The sequence below is a fragment of the Pipistrellus kuhlii genome, unplaced genomic scaffold (genome assembly GCF_014108245.1).
Source record: "Pipistrellus kuhlii isolate mPipKuh1 unplaced genomic scaffold, mPipKuh1.p scaffold_m20_p_15, whole genome shotgun sequence".
NCBI lineage: Eukaryota > Metazoa > Chordata > Mammalia > Chiroptera > Vespertilionidae > Pipistrellus > Pipistrellus kuhlii.
Genome location: NW_023425460.1, coordinates 14,992,483 through 15,012,984, shown reverse-complemented (window position 1 = coordinate 15,012,984; position 20,502 = coordinate 14,992,483). Strand labels below are relative to the sequence as shown.

The window sequence follows — 20,502 nt, the reverse complement described above, 5'->3', positions numbered from 1 at the left end:
CCCAGAGGGCAGTTACTGTGATCAGAGAGGCTAGTGAGGCAATGAGGGGTAGTGCAATGTTCCAGTATTCTGGGGAACATTAATCTCTCTCTCTCTCTCTCTCTCTTTTTTTAATATATATTTTATTGATTTTTTACAGAGAGGAAGGGAGAGAGAGAGAGAGCTAGAAACAGCGATGAGAGAGAAACATCGACCAACTGCCTCTTGCACACCCCCTACCGGGGATGTGCCCACAACCAATGTACATGCCCTTGACCAGAATCGAACCTGGGACCTATCAGTCCGCAGACCGACGCTCTACCACTGAGCCAAACCGGTTTCGTTGAACATTAATCTCTTGAGAAGCTTTGTAAATAAGCAAAAACATTGGTTAGCCAGATAAGATGGAGACACAACTAACCTGTGTTTCATAAACATAGCGTAATAGAGTGAAATGCTTCCTCTCTCTGGTACCAGGCTCCCTACAGTCCCCACCCAACTCTTGTCATATGCATCCTCTCTTCCTGTATGTAAGAGGCTTTACATATTCTCTTAAGATTGAGTTGAAATTTAATTTTATCTTCTTGAGGTAGGCCTTCTGGTTCAATAACCCTTTTCTTATTCCATTATTCTGATCTATTTAATATCCGCCTTTTTTTGAAGCATCAGGCAAAAGGACCTTGTATATGTAACAACAGGAAAGGCTCTAGGTTACATGGAAAGGGAAATTGTTTAACTTTGGCTAACCCAGCATTTCCCAGACTTGGGTGAGAATAAATCATTTCCCACAGAATAACTCTTGGAACCAGGATTTTGTGAAACATTTGGGGAAACATAGATGTAGAGGAATTAGAAAAACAATGTTTCAGATATTTTAACATTTATTTGGTAGAGTGTCAAATTTTTATTTTATTTCATTATTTCTAAAACAGTGTTTTAATCATATTTTTGGGTGTTTTGGAATATTTTACCATATTGGTTTGTCTTTAAATTCTCCCTTTTCCTCCTCCTCACATTGCCTTAAATATTTTGGAATAAATTACCCTTACTTGGGTAATTTAAATGGGTATTTAATAAAATGGCTATTTTGATTTCAGATACCCAAACACTCATTCCTCCTTTCCTGAAGGAGACAGGTAAGTTTTTTCCTAGATAGCTAGCCAAAAGGAAACAAGTTCTAATTTTATTAATCTGTGCATGAGTGACAAGAGAGCTGCCGGAATCAGAAGGGAGCTCTTTCCTTCCTCCGCTCTTGTCACGCTAGTGAGAAAGTATTCAGTCAAGTTACAGAAATAAGTATTAAAGCAAAGCAAGTGAATTTATCAAGAAGGCATAGCAAGCAAATTCACTAATGAATCAAAGCAAGGAAATATACTTGGCATAAAGCACAAGCGGGCAACTCAGCTGATCTGAGATACCCACCTCGAGGGGTTCGGCAGGTTTATACTTTGTCTCCCTATAGGTTTCAAGGTTTCTCTGCCAAATAGATTAGATTTCAAGGCCCCTCTTTTACAATGAAGGGAATTTCTGAGAATATCTGGTGATTTTATCATTGCAAGTCCCAAGACTGTTGACTTCCTTGTTCAGTGGGTGAGATAACCTCCCCCTTTCTCCCTCTTCTCATCCTCCTGCCTTATCAGTTATCTTTCCTGCTTAACATCCCCACTCAGATGTTAAGCTGCAAATAAATGCTTTTGGGGTTTTTGTTATTTGTCCCCCAGACTTTATCTGTTCTTGGGTTTAACTGCTACTAATAGCATTAATTGGGTCTTTGTTCTCTATTTTCCCAGGCCAGGGTGATTTAAGCTATGTATTCTCTGGTTAAGGAGAAGAGGTATAAATCATTTGCTCTCAGTGTCCTTGGTTAGGGAAGATAAAATCTTGCTATACACAAGTTAGCTGCAAGTTGCCCAAACTATTTGGCCTTGTTTAATTTTCTTGTCCCAGTTTCCCCATTCTACTTGCTCAAGAATTTCCCTAGTTTCTTACTGTCCTGCCACACATATATTTTAAAACCTAGGACTTTGAGTCAGTTTATCATTTTTTAATGGACAAAATTAACATGTATCAATTTGAGCAATGATTCTCAATCTGGGGCATGGGGTAATGTCTGCAGATATTTTTGTCACAACTGGATTGGGGGTAATGCTACTAGCATTTAAGGAGTAGATAAGCTGATCTTAACATTTTGCAATTGGATGGCAGTCCCCACAACAAAGAGTTGTCCAGCCCAAATGTTAATAATGGTGCTGAGGAGCCCTAAGTAATGCAAGTGCTTCTCGAGAAGAAACAATCTCACCCCAAACTTACATCAAGATGGAAAAGAGAGTCCTTGAAGGCACTGCCATGATCCTAAACAACTGGGGTTAATGACATACTTCCCATAGACTTTGTGGCATTTTGTTTGATAAATTAAGTCTGAACTTTGTCTTTAACTGAAATTTGATTTGTGCAAGTCACTTGGGGCCTCAGTTTCTTTTCCTAGAAAAACAAAAGATGAAATGGTTGAGAGCTTTTTTGTACATTATGACTCATGAAGAATAATACTGAGTGTTGAACACTTACAATGTAAGATAAACAACATTGAACTTAGGCTTTGGAGACATTTAACTTGAAGAGATCTCAATCCAGAGATGTTGCCTCCCTGTGCCTGGACATGTCTGGTACAGTCGTGTAGTGATCATGAGCCAAAGAATGAATGGTTTATTGTGTATTGTAGAGAATCTCATTTATGCTTATTGTTCCATTCATCCCTTAAATTAAAGCTCTGATCTCAACCCTTTCCTCAAACTACACCCATCCTTTGATCATCTTTTATTTTATTATTTTTGGATAATCCTCACCCGAGGATATTTTTCCATTGATTTTTAGAGAGAGTGGAAGGAAGGGGGAGAGACCCAGAGAGAGAAACATCAATGTGAGAGAGACTGGACATTGATACTGTAACCAAAATATGTGCCCTTGATTAGGAATTGAACCTGTGACCCTCCAGTCTGAGAGGTAATGCTCTATCCATTGAGCCAGACCAGCTAGACTCCTCCTCTAGTATAACACTCAACCATCATTTCTATATTGGAGATTTTTTAATCTCAAATCTTTGTTTTTCTCCTGAGTATTAATTTCCAATAGTTTTTCAGGCATCTCTATATAGATGATGATGATAGTGAGTAAAAATAGTTAACACTATTGACCTCTTGCTAGGGTTCAGGCATTGTGCTAAGCTTTTTCTTTTCATTAGCTTATTTAACCCTCAAAGGCACTCAGAATTTAAGTAACTTGCTCAGAATCATCATATGGTACATCTGGAACTTAAGACTGCTAATATGCAAAATTCCAAGTCTCTGATAAGTTGATCTGCTTCTCTCTTACACAGTTCCTCCTCTTTCAAGTGTTTCCGAATATGATAGAAGCCATCAACTAGATGGTAGCTATTAAAAACTGGCGTTCTTAAATACTTCTTTCATATGTTTATGAACAATTGGTTTCAAATAATTTAACATCAACTCCTTCTCTCACCCCCAACACTCCTACCCTCATTGCCTGTAATGCAGATCTTTACCACTCCCCATCCAACATATTACAGTAGCTACCTAACAAAATGACCTGCTTTTCAATTTTGTCCTCTCTGTTATTCACTGTGTCACCTTATTTTTCTTGGTATAACAGAAATGTACTTCATTCCATTCTCAAAGACTTGTAATGGCCCTTCCCTGCTGTTAAAATAAAGAATAAAGTCCTTGTGCTGGACTTTTAACATGTTTATGGCATTTAACATGTTTATGATGGAGGCCCAATTTGTAATATCAGCTAAAATACCCATATTAGTAGTTTTCATTATTTCTTTAATCATATCATGTTGTTTTACATCTGAAATTTTTTGTGAGTAGGGCCTATATCTTCTTACTCTTAATTGTAACACCAAAACATAGTTCTCTTGGTTGAGAAAACCTAGTTTTCCTTTTCCTTGTACTCATCAGAGAAACACGTTGAAACTGTTTAGAGAATATAGATAGGCTTCTTGTGATTCTCAGAACAGGTCTGCATTTCTTTCTTATTCATGTTTCTATATCCTGGTATGTCCATCCTCTACTCCTATCATTTTCCCAATCACCCAAATCTTTCAAAGACCATATTTGAGGCTTTTTCCATTTAACTTTCTCAAGTCAGAAGTATTTACTTCTTCTATAATCCCACAGAATATTTTAATTTCTATTACCTGTACACATTGTAAGCTTGTTGGGTAGGGACACCATTATTTATTTATTTTTGTATTCTCTGGCCTTTTATACTACTCATTACAGGGCGATCTGTTTATATTGCTTACATATAGAAAGGGCTCAGTAAATGTTTGATAATAAAATCATATCTCTTGAACTTACTTTTAGTTCTGGGTTTCTAAAATTATTTATTTAAATGTTTTATTGCTTTGGGATAAATATTTTTTTTCTAAAGATAGAAATATGTTAGGTTTAATCTGCAAACTAAAAGTGCATAAAGATTTTAATCACAGTATAATTAATACCTAAGGTTTTATGGAAATGCCAGTGAGTTTTGCCACAAAAGAATAACCAGCTCCTTTCCTATGAAAACATTATATTCTGTGGGACATTTGTTATAAAGGAAATGAGGATTGTTTTTAGAAATAGTCAATTTTATTACCATTGCAATTAAAATATTTTATGTTTATTTTTGTGTGAAACTGATAATGCAAATTATTGATTAAGCACGAAATCAGGACTCAAGATATTCTATGCATTTATTTTAATTTGTTATGTTAGTAACTCCAACACTTAAAGTGAGAGAGAAAATCAAAGTTAGTAGTGAAACCAACATCTAGCTCTCTTTTCCTTCTTGAAAATATGGGACTACAGTTCCCATCAGGCTTATACCTAAGTGAGCCATGTGTTAGTTAGTTGTGGCCAAGAAAATGTGAATGGTAGTGATTTGTGGCAGTGGAAAAGCCAACCTGTTTCTTCCATTCTCTTCTTCTGTCTTTAACAATCCTGGAGAAGGCCACGTGTTGAGATGACAGAACCACAACGTTAAAGCAGCCTGATTTTTTTTTTTTTTTAACAAGTAACTATTTTATATATTTACCAGCAATTTGAGGCAGATATAAATGAACATGAATACTTGGAGGATTATCACTATTGAAAAAAATTTCAGTATAACCACAACGTTAAAGCAGCCTGATTTTTTTTTTTTTTTAACAAGTAACTATTTTATATATTTACCAGCAATTTGAGGCAGATATAAATGAACATGAATACTTGGAGGATTATCACTATTGAAAAAAATTTCAGTATATCTGTCGTCTAGTCAGAATACTATGATACTATTCTGGGACTGACCAGCAGACCCTGAGTGATGGATGAATGGATTACTCTGACACACGTTTCTGTGAAAGAGAGGGCTAAGGGACTGCCTGGCTAAAGGAATCAGATAGCCCCATTCACCTGAATCCTTAGGCTTTTGTTGTAGCAACAACTTGAACTAAAACTAACTTCTAGATAATATCAGCAGGATAAGTATCCTTGAGAAAGCACATACTTCTACAAGGTCATGTCTAAAGACTAAACATAGAGATTTCAGTAAAACACCCAGGGGCTTGGACTTGTTTGGAAAAGTAAAGGCAGGGGCTGCCGCCCTCGGAAAGACCCCCTCAGGGGCCCCCAACCTTTCTGAGAATCCTCCTTACAGATTTTCCAACCAAGTCCTGTGCTTCTCCACAGTACTATGTGGTATTAGGACCTGCTCAGTGACATTTTCATTTATTTTACTATTAGTAATAAAATATTTCTCTTCTCATACATGTTTCAACACATATTTTGCTTTAAAATTAATAGCTACAATAGAAGAAACAATGGTTTCTTTTTAAAAATATATTTCACATAATTTTCTCTTAAAATTTGTTATTTATCAAGAGTGACTAAAGTGAAATATACACTGAGTGGCCAGATTATTATGATCTCTGAATACATAATAATCTGACCACTCAGTGTGTGTGTGTGTGTGTGTGTGTGTGTGTGTGTGTATGTGTGTGTATTAGAGGCTCAGTGCATGAATTCATGCATGGGTGGGGTCTGGCCAGCTTGACCAGGGCGAGAGGATATAGGCGATTGGCCAGCCTGCCTGCTAGTCAAAGTCTTAGTTGAGGGGACAATTTGCATATTATCCTTTTATTTTATAGGATATACACTAAGTGGCCAGGTTATTATGTGTTCAGAAATTATAGTAATCTGTCCACTCAGTGTATAATTGAGTCTCATCATCACAGTGACCATCTTGGAAATGGCTTTAAGAGAAAACTGGTCAGGTGAATAATATTGCTTCCCACTTTTAAGTAGTAAACAATTGTTATTGATAAATAGGTAGCCAATCATTTGTCACGAATGCTCAAGGTATGTTACCTAATACAACATGCCTGTTCATGGGAGATGAAAGAGGAGACTAGAAGTTCATGTGAACTTCTTGACTTCATCATACAAGACAAGCACAGAAGCATCACCCATGCCTCTGAAAACATTGGACCATGCACCTTTGAAAAAAATCTTTGCTCCATCATGAGCAATCTCCCTCCGGCAGTCAAGCATGCCTGTGTATGTGACATCTGTTTCTTTCTGCCCTCCTGACTGCATCACCCCACAGTGACAAATAGGAAGTCAGCCCAGCGACTACCATGAGGGACTGTGTGTGATCATCCAGCTGATGAAAACGTGCCTGTTTTTGGGATCTGGAAGCATTCCCTTTGCAGCATCATCTGTATGGAAGTAGGCAGCTTGGTAGATGATAATACCTGAAAAGACACATTAAAGTCTTGGTACAGGTCCTTAATCCCATCAGATTTGTGGATCTTAACCAGACAGTTATTGAGATACTTGAACTTCCTTTCATCTCCAGCTTTGCCCACATCAGCTGCTAGACAGGTATGGGAAAAATGAAGAAGATGCACAGAGACCTTCTATTTTGATTGTTACTGGTAAATAGCTACTTTCCCCGCAATGCTTTCCATTTGCCAAACAGTTATGACATTTAACATGGTGGTTGTTGTTTACAGGAGATCCCACCAAATGAATCTTCATTTCCCTCCATCAGGACTTCTCTACCTAGTTGGCCCAGAGTCTTGATTTTGGCCTCAGGGCTACATTCTGCTGAATATGTTATTCTTAAAATCTCTCCATAGTCTTTTCAACTTTTAAAAATACTTCTATCAACAGTGTCTGAATAGGTGGTCTTATTAGGATTTTCCTCTCTTTGCTGTGAAGTCTTTATTTAACACAGACAGAAAAGCAGGTTTCTGTAAGTTTATTGTAGGTTCCAAGAAATTACTTCTATTGTTTTTTTTCTTCTTTTTTTTCTCTCTTTTTTTTTTTCCTGATGGGATTCTGGTATTTGTGCAGCCATATTCTTTTGTTACATTGTTGTAGTCACCTTTTCTAATGCATGAATTTCCTTTCTGTTCTGGAACGGCAGTTGTTCAACCTTTGCTTGAATGCCTTAAGCATAGGCTTTCCCATCAGACACCAATCAGAGGTTTGGAGGCTGTGCTGCCAGTCATTTATATGTCTTCTGGGGAAGACTCTGTCAAATTAAGTAAGACTCTGTGCCTTGATTTCCTATATAGTTATGAACTGAGCCACGATGATTCACTATGAGGATCAAATTCCTAAGTTCTGGCTGTATTTCATCCATCATTTCTTTGATTCCGTAGGGAATTGTACCTTTAATGAAGACAAATTCTATTACTTTAAACATTTATTCTTGATAATAAAAATCCAACTAGGGTTCTAAACTAATGAACTAGCAAATTATTTTACTATACCCTATTAAAGGTATTAGTTGGTATTGGCTGCTTTTGGGACATTTAATTATAGATTTTTGGTAGAAATATAAGAAACATTAATTTGCTCCCTGAAGAACCTGTGAGCAGTCTGGGCACAGAAAAAAATATAAGATGAACTAGACATCTTATTGTGCAAGAAAGTAAGAAAAATACTCAAAGACGAATGGGGGTATGTCAAAAGAATATTCAAGTCAGCTTGAAGGGATTTCTGTTGGTAAAATTGGGAGGCTAATTGAACATTAAAGAAGAAAACTTACTGTAACTGGTTGTAGTAAGAGAAGAGAAGACTTTTATAGGTATTTTGACTTAAGGGGAACAATCTATCTATATAAAAGCTTATGCGACTATTGCAAATAAATGGATGACTGAACAGGCTGTGTGGCGTGACCAGGCCGACAGGGGGGTTAGTGAGGGATGACTGAATGACTGAGCAGCAGGCTGTGTGGAGCAACTTGGCTGGCAGTGGGGGCAGTGATGGGTGATCAAACAACTGAACACCAGCCTGCATTGGGCAACGAGGCTGGCAGCGCGGGGCAGGATTGTGAGAAGGATGTCCAACTACTGGTTTAGATCTGATCCCCAGGATTGGGCCAAAACTGGCAGTTGGACATCCCCCGAGGGGTCCCGGCTTGGAAAGGGTGCAGGCTGGGCTGAGGGGGACCTCCCCCCCATGCATGAATTTCGTGCACCAGGCCTCTAGTACTACATATTAAAAGAGTAATATGCAAATTGACTATCACTGCAACAAACAAGATGGCTGTCCCCATATGGTCAAAGATGGCTGCCCACATGTGGACACAAGATGGCCAGCAGGGGAGGGCAGTTGTGGGAGATCAGGCCAGCAAGGGAGTGCAGTTGGGAAAGACCAGGCCTGCAAAGGAGGGCAGTAGCAGGGGGTGGAGGGGCAGGCCAGCAGGGGAGGGCAATTAGGGGGAACCAGGCCTGTAGAGGAAGGCAGTTGGGGGGGGACCAGGCCTGCAGGTAAGGGTAGTTGGGGGGACCAGGCAGGCAGTGGAGGGCAGTTGGGGGTACCAGGCATGCATGGGAGGGCAGTTAGGGATGACCAGGTCTTCAGAGGAAGGTAGTTGGGGGGACTAGGCAGACATCTCCTTATTGTATTATTTTGAATTTCCCTGGTGACACATGAGTGAAACATCTTTAAAAATCATTAAATTTTATTATATTAATTTAAATCAAAATTTGGTGGTATATAGCCTTTTATACTATTCTAGTATAGTCCTTTGTATACTTGTGGTGTCTGCTATAAGCTCTCCTCTTTCATTTCTGATTTTGTTTCGAGACTTCTCTCTTCTTTTCTTACTGAGTCTAGCTGGAATTTCATTACGATTATTAATCTTTTTAGCGAACCAGCTGTTCGTTTCTTTCATTCTTTTGTATTGTCTTTTTATTCTCTATTTCATTTAATTATTTTTTATTTTTATTATGTTCTTACTCATACTGACTTTGGGCTCTGTTTGTTTTTATTTTTCTAGTTATTTAAGGTGAAATATTAGTTGTTTAGTTGAGATTTTTTGTTTTGTTTCATGAATTAGGCCTCTAATGATATGAACTATTGTCTACCGTTTTTGTTGTATATCAGAAATTTTGATATATTGTATTGTCATTCTCATCTTTTCTCTATATTTTATTAAGTATATTTTAATTGATTTTTAGAGAGAGAGGAAGAAAGATGGATAGAGAGATAGAAACATCAATGAGAGAAACATCATCAATTGGCTGCTTTGTGTTTGTACCCTATGAGGAATCTAGCCTACAATCCGGGCATTTGTCCTGACTAGGAATCGAACCTCTTGGTTCATAGGTTAACACTCAACCATTGAGCTACACTGGTTGGGTTCATGGATTGTGCTTTTGAAGATGTAGCTAGAATGCCATCACCATACAGAAGTTATCTTCTAAGAGTTTTATAGTTTTGTGCTTTACATTTAGGTCTGTGATCCATTTTGAGTTAATTTTTGTGAAGGGTGTGAAGTCTGTTTGTAAATTAAAATTTTAACATGTGAATGGCAGTTGTTCCACACCATTTGCTGAAAAGACTATCTTTGTTCCATTCTATTATCTTTGCTTCTTTGTCAAAGATCAGTTGACTATATTTATGTGAGTCTATTTCTGGTGCTATTTCTCTATTCAGTTTTTTCCCTCCTGTAAATTCCCCTCCTCTAATCTGTAGTTTGACCAGTGAAAAGGGTTGGCTTTATTCATGTTACTGAGTATGCTGTCTGGCTCTCATGTCAGTGTTTCAACATATATCATTTGTGTTATAAATCATTACTTGAGACTTATCAAGTTTCCACCAGAATTCAATTGTCCTTTATAGAATACACAAGTGGCATGATTGCTGTTCTTAAGACACCAACATTCTAACAGGACAAAATATCTTTGAGAGCATCTTGCTTCTACTTTTCTCCCCAAAATCTATCTAAATTACATTTGACAGATAAGGAATTTTCAGGAATGCTTAAAGCACAGTGCAAATTCTGTTTCTTCCTCTGCTACTCTATTCCTCGCTGCATTTTGTCTCCATCTGTTTGAATCCCTGTCCTGCGTTTAGGACAGGGATTATGAAACATTGTCCCCTTATGAAACATTTCTATATATGGATTTATTTTTAGAAATTTGTCCTGAACTTTCAGTTCACATTTTATATAAGCTAGAGTCAGAATTCATATGAATTTTCAGTCACTTTTAATGCTGATAATTTTAAAAAGACATACCTGGAAGTTTGGAAAAGAAAATGAGGGAAGCCAGGTGGCAAAGCAGGAGCAAGGGATTTTGCTGTGCAGCCCTGGGAGAGAGCCAGGAAGCTGAGCCAAGGTACACCTGAGCCAGATGGCAGGGCTCCTGCCCGTGAGCAGGAGGAGGAAGCCTGGGGAGGTGAGAGAAACTGCTGGAGCTAGGCCTGGGGTGCTGCAACCTTCTGGTATGTTTCCAGCATAGAAGCATCAGGGAGGCACTAAGGCCTAGAACTTACTTGAGAGATCTGAGAAATACCAATTCATTTATAGGGTAAGCTAAAAAAAATTATAGAAAGTTTACTCAAAGATTTTTCATCTCAATGTTCATATGACTATGGAGACTGCTCGTGGCCTACTCATTGCTAGTCTCTTTTTTTTTTATCCTTACTAAAAAGAACCTTCTCTTCGATCAGGGAGGCAATATACCATCTGAAAACTGCATTACCCAGCCTCCTTTGCAGTTAGGGGTGGACATGTGGCTAACTGGAGTCAGTGGGTATAGGTGGCAGTTGCCGAGTGGGGGACTTCATGGGAAGTGCCTTCAGTCTGCAAGTTCCTTTGGCCTTTCCCCCTTCCTATCTGAAATAGAGTTGTGGTTCCTGGAGCTGTTGTGGCCAATTTGTAAATGTGGTGACACATTGAGGTTAGAAGATGTGCTGAGGATTGTGGAGAAAAAGATAAGAGGCTGGGACACTGACATCATGAAGCTACCATATCATCCAGGGAATGTTTTCCTATTTATTTATTTATTTATTTATTTATTTATTTATTTATTTTACATGTGAGAACTGTTGAATCTCTGTGTCAGATGAATATAACTTAAAAATATTTTTATTGATTTCAGTGAGGAAGGGAGAGAGAAACATCAATAATGAGAGAGAATCATTGATTAGCTGCCTCCTGCATACCCCACACTGGGGATTGAGCCCACAAATCTGGGCATGTGCCCTGACTGGGAATTGAACTGTGACCTCCTGGTTCATAGGTTGATGCTCAATCACTGAGCCATGCCAACCAGGCTGAATATAACTTCTATTGGAGAGAGACTCTTCACCTCTTAGACAATATTGAGATATGGGAAGGAGAAGCCCTCCCACTCTGAATCATAAAATCATAAATGCATTTAACTGTGAATAGAAGACCAGACATTGAAAAAGTTAATCCTTTTCTTTCAGATTAAAATTCTCTGTTTTTCTTTCAGATTACAAAAAAATAATTCCTGTTATAAGAAAAAATTTAAACAAAACTGTACAAAATGAAAAGTGAGACTATCTTCTTATTTCTAATCTCCAGAGGAAGGTATAAAATGTAACTCACAAATTAGAAGCAAACAAAGATGGAATGTTTCAGTGGGCAACATAATGGAAATCTGCTCAATTATTTTTGTCCATGAAGATGTTGAAAGTCTATTAAGAGTAGTGGGTTGCAATTCTTTTATAAAACCAGAGTTGGAGCTGGACACACCTGTTAATTCTTGGGTCTCCAATGCAGGCATCTCAGATAGTGAGTATGTGTAGTAGAATAGTGCCGGTGAGACTTAGGGGTAAGCCTCCTAAGGAATTATCTGAAACCTGCAAGTGATAAGTCTGACTGGCCATGATTTTCTTCCTTCCATTCTTCATGTTGAATTCCTTTTTATTCTATCTTAGAATGAAATAAATTCTCTTCAAATGTTCCCATCTAAACTTCTGTGTTTAGGGTTTAAGAATAAAGGATTTATATCTATTTCTGAATCAGGTTATTAAGGGGCTCTTAATACCCGGGGAGAAAGGATAAAGGGATACTAGACACCACTTGGTTAGTCTTAGGAGATTTTACTTCAAAGGTAGATGTTGGAGAGCTTGGGTTTTGTTAAATTAAAAGATGCTAGATTCTATGATTCTCGTCTGCTCTTCTGCTTTGTGAAATAAGACTGTGTTTTTATGACTTGTCTCCCTCAACCTTAGTTCAAGGCCTGGTATATAATATGCCTAATAGATACTTATGCAAATAAATATTCTCATTCCCAAAATAGCACTCTGAAGAAGTGTAGAGAAGTGCAGAAAAGAGAAGGGTAGAGAAGTGCAGAAAAGAGTTCAGTTATTGTCCACTGCCTGTTTGAGGGGGCAGTAAATAGACAAGGTTCATTATAAGGGTAATGTTTTCAGATGCTCCTTTTTGTGGTCCACTATATATGGTGGCTGAGAAGTCAGAAGGCTCTTTTAAAGATCAGATTATCTCTTTAGCTTCAGTTTTCAGTTTCCAATTATATCAGGTTATCTTGTAGTTGTTTAATGGTCTATTGTATTCTATGGAATATCTATACTTTTGTCTATTCTCTGCCTTTAGGGCACATTATTAATTTTTCTTAGCATTATACTCAACAATTATTTAGTAAGTGCTGTACAATAGCAAAATACTGTTCATGTTTTTATGATATATTTTTATTTTAAAAACATCTCATGTAGTTAATACTAAGTTTATAGAGCAGTCATGTTCGTGTGTTGTTATCTTGTAGGATCTAGGCTAATTTTAAGTTGGATAGACTTTTTCAGTTTCTCATTAATAAGTTCAGTCTCTTTTTAAACGGTTGGACTTTTTATGTTTTTTTGTTTCTGTGGGTTCATGCTGAGTTAAAAGCAATTTCATGTCACTCTTTATTCTACTCTTTTACTTTTCCATTATTATTCATTGTAGCAGAAAAAACACAGAATTTTTCAATCATGAAAACCTGAAACATCAAAGATTTGGTATTCATGGTTTGAATTTCATGCTATTAGAGGAAACTCTTCCCTAAATGAAAGAGGTCCAGAATGGACTCTCTGAAAATGTAGCAATGGGATCAATTTTGGATATTTTTAAGCAGCTGCTATATTCCATTTATGAATATGTATTCAACATTTTAATTTAGTATTTAAAAGATGATTTAAGAGTATCATCATTTCTCAGTGTTTATCTTTGCTGGAAAGGAAGCTGAGTATTTCTTTGTTGGAATTACCAAGAATTTCTAATTTTTGAAATATTCAACAAAAGCAATTCCATTCAGAACATGGCTCCCAGAGGTCATCTCTGGGGGCGAAGATAAGGAAAAGTTTTTGGAGAAGGTACTCTCCATTATTATAAATGCTTTTAAATAAGAATAAATAGAGCCAGTGACTTTACCCTTTGTGCTAGGTTGTCTGTTAACAACTTGGAATCAGCTCCAAACTCCTTGTATAATCTTTTCTTTTTTTTAAGAGCAGACAACTGGGTTTCCCAGAATTCTCTTCCCCTTTCTAACCCTGAAACTGGATTAGAGCCTGCCAATGAGAAGATACTGGAAAGTGGAAGAGGAGGGGCCATAATTCTTTGAGGAGTTGCTTAAGGCAGACGAATATATGAAATTTGAAGCAACTTTAAATAAATTCAATTCTATGCTATAGGCTCAAGTTTTCAGCAATGAATTTTGTGTCACTCACCCAGCTCTTGGAACTACCTCTTATTCTTTATATTCAACCTTCTGGGAGTGTACAGAGTAGCTCCTGTTTTCCAGAGTTGCTCTTGACTGATATTACCTTCATGTTAGTTACATCAATTCTGTTTAAATAAGGCTTTCTTGCTTCCCAAACATTTGTACATATGGGTGTTAGAATGCTCCATAAGAGCAGAATTTAGAGGAGGTTCAAGAGCCATTATCCAAAGTTGCTTGTCAAAGTGGAAGGATGATTAGGAAATTGGGAGATGGCAGCTTGAGGAGAACCAGAGGGTAGAGTGGGGCTGTAAAGAAAATACTTATGTTTCTATATGGTTAGGGATTTCTGAGCAAAGACACCTGAGTTCTGGGGTCAAAGGACAAAAAGTCTTGGTATTTAAAGGGTGATTGAATGGTTAGAGACTATCCCCAGAGGTTTACTTACCCTGAGGTAAGTGTTTACATTTCAGAAGGAAATAAAACCTGGGACCATGGAGACATTCGAGGAATTGTGAACTTGCAGATGCTTGGCTTCCTCCTGGAGATATTTATTTACATTCCAAAAGGATCAAAACTCAAGATCTCTTCTCTTCCCAAGGAGAATTTGTTTACATTAAGGAGAAAAGTTTTCACTTTCTCAGGAGCAGAGGTACACAACTGCTCTTCTGTTTATAGGCTCCAGATTCATGTATTTTGGTTTCCTTTGCCTATAGTAAAGGTCCTGGGTACATTTAGGGTAACATCCGGTTCTCAGTGCATAGTTCCAGAAGGGAGGAACTGAAGCAGAGAAGTAATGTGGTTATTGCTGTAGGTAATAATAACTGCTCCAGAAATCTCATGTCTACTCTTAGAATAATAGGAATGAATGTAGATACCAAAGACTTAACAAGTGTTAGAATAAGACGGTTTGAGCCTCAAAGGTGATGGAGGGAGGTTTTGAAGTATAAATAAGAATGACCTGGAGAAAGCCCCAAGGAGGTTGCCTAGGCTGATCCCAGGGATTGTAGAGCATGGGGGATGAGCAGCCTCTCCTTCGGGGCTGAGAGAATTTTGTGCAATCATCTTCAGTTCCACTGGAAGAAGTCTTATTGAATGAGAGGCTTCAGGTTTCAAATCGAATTTAACCTCACATTTACGGGGAGGCAGTATGCACAGTGGTAATGATTATGTAATTTGGGTTACAAATGCAACTCTACCCATTGTTTATTTTGGTAATATTTATTGAGCATTTATTATGTATAAAACCATTTTGCTAGGTGCGCAGGGATGACCTCTACTTTCAGGAAGTTTATACTCTAGTCCAAGAACTAGACAGAATATAAGCAAACAAAAGAGTGAGTATACTAGTATATTTACAAACTGCAATGAAAGAAAAGAATAAGGTATTATGAGAGGAAATAACCTTATATTGGACCAACTTATATTGGATGGCCAGCTGAGCTAAGAAGATCTAAAGGATGGGGAGGAACTGGCTACATGAAAAGAGCGAGTGTGAGCTTTTCAGGTGGAGCAACCAGCATTTACTGGCTGGATATGAAATGCAACCCCTCAGAGGTGTGTTTGAGTAAGGCATTTAACATTGGGCTGGGGGTGGGGATGAGGGTATTTCTACACTGGCTTGTTGTTGGCTGTTTCTTCATCTTTGTAAATGGGATAAGGCAGGAAGCTCTGTTGTCCGAGCGAGATTGACATAGTAATGACCATCTTCCCCTCTCTTGGTGTTTCAGATAAATTCTGTTCCTTATCTGAAGCCAAGTGAACTTATCTCAAGAGGGAAGAATACTGTTAGAGAAGTTTGTTTGGAGGTAAGAGAAAGTGGCCACAGATGAGTCCTATTGCCATCCAATACTTAGGTTCCAATAATGCCTTCTTCCTTCAGAAGAATTTTGAGGATAGCATTTTCAGCCTTTAGTACAGATGCCAGAGAATTTCTGAATGATGGAGGCTTTTCTTTGAGTTTCTCTCATCATGCAGATATGATCAGTATCCCCTATGCCTAAGTTTGCTTTGACTTGAGCTTCTTGGGGCTATCTCCTTTGAAATGTCTGACTTCCAGGGAAGCAGGCAGACAAGCATAGTCTAGAGGGGCTTGAAATGGGAAAGAGGAAACCTGGGATGATAGCAAAGAGATGGAGCTATTGGAGCTTCTTCATCTCTGTGTTTATTTCTGGTACTCATCTATCCATGAGAGTGCTGCGAGTGCATTTCTTTTCCTCACCATGAGGCAGATGTGGACTGGGATTGGGGACTATGGCAATTAATTTTAAGAGTGAAATCATAGGGATTCCTGTTATCATGTATACACTGATGAACCAGGAAGCAACTTGTATTTGTAATGGCTTCTCAACTGTGATATTACAGGCTCTGTTCCTTATCAGAGTCGCATGTCCCTGGGAGGTCTATTTGTTTCTTGTTTTGCTTAGATAAGTAATATCCTTAATGATCATGATAGGATCCATAAATCTAATTTTGAAAAGATTAGACACTAGCTATTATGATTTCATGGTGGATGCTTATGTTGATGAAGGAATTCTCAGCAGAGGGAATGGGAAGCAATAAAAACTCCTCTGGCCAAAATCATTCATTTACTGAATGATTATGTAAAGGAAAAACAACAAGGTTTATTAGATACACCTCACATTCTCATTGGTAGTTTCCCCCTTTACTTCTTCCCCTTACCGTGACCTGAATTCTTGGAAATATAAACACATTGCTTCTAAAATTGTAATTCACAAGCATGAACAGACTAGTGAACCTCAGAGAGAAGACAGGAGAGGTTGGATGGGAAGAGATCATCCAGTGAACTTGTGTGCTTGTATGCACAACCCATGGACACAGACAATGGGGTGGTGAGGGCCTGGCACAGGGGGCAGGGACGGGAGCAGGCTGGGAGAGGTTAATTAGGGGTAGGGGGTGGGTAGAGGACCTATGTAATACTTTCAACAGTAAAGATTTTTTTAAAAATAAAAAAATTATAATTCACTTCCCAGAATTTAGGTAGGGTTTTAAAAATTTCCACACTTGTCCTCTTCCTATTTTCATACTGTATTGATATCTGCCATTGTTAAAGGAAGTCAGAGAATACTAGATAGGAAGTCACACTCTATGAGAGCCTACTACTAGTCACAACTCAGTCTTAATATTTTAAGTGTCTTGGTGATTACTCCCTCCCTCCCTTCCTGCTTCCCTTCCTTCCTACTTTTCTTCTTTTTCTTTTTTTGTTTTGTTAGTCCTCACCCAAGGGTATTTTCTCATTGATATTTAGAGGAGTAGAAGGGAAGGAGGGAGGGAGGGAGGGAGGGAGGGAGGGGGGGGGGGAGGGAGGGAGGGAGAGAGAGAGAGAGAGAGAGAGAGAGAGAGAGAGAGAGAGAGAGAGAGAGATGGGAGAGACACATTGGTTGCCTCCTGCATCCACCTCAACTGGGGCTGGGGATTGAGCCTGCAACCGAGGTACATGCCCTCGATAGGAATCGAACCTAGAACCCTTCAGTCCATGGCCCATCACTCCAGTCATAGAGCCAAAACAGCCAGGTCTCACAACTGAGTTTGCATCAAGGCTGGCTGTGCATATGCTCTGGGCTTATGCCAGCCAGCTCCTGAGAGATGTGAAACTCCTGTAATGACCAGCTTTGCTTTGAGGACTCCCCATCATACTGGCTGAGGCTTTCTTAGATTTGCCCTGACTGGTATTCTTCCTACCCTGCTCTTTCCTCTCCCTATGTGGAGTGTCAGACCAGTGCTGTAGTCTGAAGTCTCCCTGCTTGCATCTCCTTCCTCACCCATATCCTTCTTAGGCACTTTCCCCAATAAATCTCTTGAGCATCTATTCCCTTCTTGGACCTGCTTCTTTGAAGGGCTGGATTGAGAAACAACATGTTTGTGGAACAGAAAGAAGTAGATACAATATGCCACATGGTGGAAAGAAGGGTGGATTGGGTCAAAAGGGCCAGATGTTGAAGGGTTTTATCTGCTATGTAAAGCCTTTCAGACACTGTTCTCAGGAAAATGACTGAAAGCTTTTCAACAGATGAGTGACAAGTTTTAGAAAATTACTCCTGCTACAGGGTGGTGAATAAATCTGAAGGGAGCAAGGTGGGAGACACGTGCATATTCCAGTTACCACCACTAGCAATGATGACAACCGGGATAGTTCATTAAATCAACTCTGTCCTGGGAGAGTGTGAAAAACCTAAAGGCAAGAGCTAGCTACTCAGCAAATGTTTGCTGAGAATATTTATTTTTTTCTTCAGATAAAAATGTATACTAAAACTCTTTATCTTTTTGCATTTGTATGTTAGACTAAAATCAATTGCTTTTCTCATACTGCGCTGTCAGCCTAAGCTGTAAACGCTTCAGTAAATTATCCATGATCACTGTTCTTTGCAATTCTGATTAACTTTCTCATAGGATCTATAGTTCTGAGGAAAAAAAAAATTAGCTATTACTTTCCATCTCAAAAGTCAATTTCAGTTTTGCTCTGTCAGGTATTTCCAGAAGCAATTTACTTGTATATTCAGCCATTTTTTTTGGTTTAAATGTCAAAATAGATGCTAAAATGGCAAGAAGAATTTGGTAAGAAAATTTATTAAAATGGCATTTATCTTTGTAATAGATAATACCTTTGAATATTTATATAAGCAAAATAATATTTTTGTATAGCATACGATCTCATATAACTTATTCTATCTATCATCTATCTACCAACCTCTTTAAAAATATTCAGGAACTTCTGTGATTACATTCATTTAAAAGTCAGAAAACCTTTTGTGGGCAGCCAAAGAAAATTTTTCCCATAAAAAATGGGGCTAACTTAAAAACTCAGAATTCAGTGAATAAGGACACTGATTTTATACTCACCATTTTCCCTCTTTATTTTGAACTTGATTACTTTCTCCCAAAATTATACTTCTTCAACCGGTTCTTATCTCTTGGAAGAAAGTCCAGTATAGCTCTCATTATCTGTTTCACATTTGTTGGTCAGTTTTAAGTCCAATAGTCTGCTTCCATTGTTTATTCTATCTCCAGAGGAATTGAGTTGTCATTAGGCATGTCAAAGATTTAGTGGAATCTGCTCTTAACAGATTCTGACTTCAAGCAGAAAGTAGATTTATAGTCTGTCTGTTTTGCTCACTGTGACATCATGTACTTTAATTTTGTTTCCCTAGATTCACCTTTAGCTGTAAGGAATAGGGTTATGCTCTTATGTGTCCAGCCTTGCTCTAAACAACGCTGAATAAAATAGAGCATCCTATTTCTCTTTGTACTTAACATTGTTTTACCTAACTTAGGAATTATTTATATTCTCATAGAACCAAAAAATATTGCAAATAGAAGGAATCTTGGAACTCCATTTAGTCAATTTCCCATTTTTACATGTTGAAATCGAGGCTTAGAGATGTCACATGGCGTGCCTATAAGGTCACAATTGTATTAAGTGTAGTATTTTAATCTGGACAGGCTAACTGCTAAAAACCAAAAACAAAATTTAAAAAACAACAACAAAAAACCACAACCCTTGAATTTTAGTGGCATATAAGAAACCATAAGAGTTTATTATTTACTCACATCATAGTCTATTTTGGTCTTTTGGAATAGGGTTGTTGTGTTTTATGCAATCATTTAGAGACTGTGTTTTTACCATCTTATAGGGCCTCAGAAATGGGATCCTCTGCATCTAATCAGCAGTCAAGGAAACAAAGAGACAGTATAAAAAAGGTACACTTGCTCTCAAGTCTCTTAAACCCAAATTGACAAATCACTTCCACTCATGAACCATTGGTGGGATAGCCTTTGGTGCCATATAAATGCAAAGGAAGCTGGGAAATGTAGTTTAGCTGTGTATCAATCAAGAGAGAACAGGTGTAGTGAACATTTAGCCAGTCTTGCCATACTGCTCTTTCCATAGAGTAGTGGTTTTTAAAGTGTCATCACAGCAACATTAATATCACCTGAAAACTTATTAGAAATACATATTCTGAGATCCCACCCACACACAGAGAATTAGAAGCTCTGGGTAATTCTTGTGATTTTGATGTATGCTAAAATTTGAAAACCATTGACATCCTATTAGATGTATATTAGTGGTTCTCAATCCTGGTTACACATTAGAATTACCTAGGGAAACCTAAAACAAAATAAAACAATATTGCCTGGACTCTATCTTGATTAATTAAATCAGAATATCTAGAAGGGGACCCACACATTGTTATTTTAGAATAAAAGTTTCTGGTTAATGACACATTTGTCAACTCCCTTAAGATTGTCAGCAATGCCTTCTGTATCACCAACTGCTTGGCCCCAATGGCCAAGGTCTTCCATGACAACTTTGGCATTGTGAAGGGACTGAGGACCACAGTCCATGCCATCATTACCACCCAGAAGACCTTGGATGGCCTGCCCCTCTGGTAAACTGTGGCTTGATGGCTGAGGGTATGCCCGGAGCATCATCCATGCATCTACCTGCACTGCCAAGGCTGTGGGCAAGGCCATCCCTG

The 20,502-nt window shown here is 38.2% G+C and overlaps 1 pseudogene; it reads right to left on the bottom strand.

Moving 5' to 3' along the window:
- Positions 1-6,437: 6,437 nt before the first annotated feature.
- On the bottom strand, positions 6,438-20,497 carry LOC118719008 (annotated as a pseudogene).
- Positions 20,498-20,502: the final 5 nt, after the last annotated feature.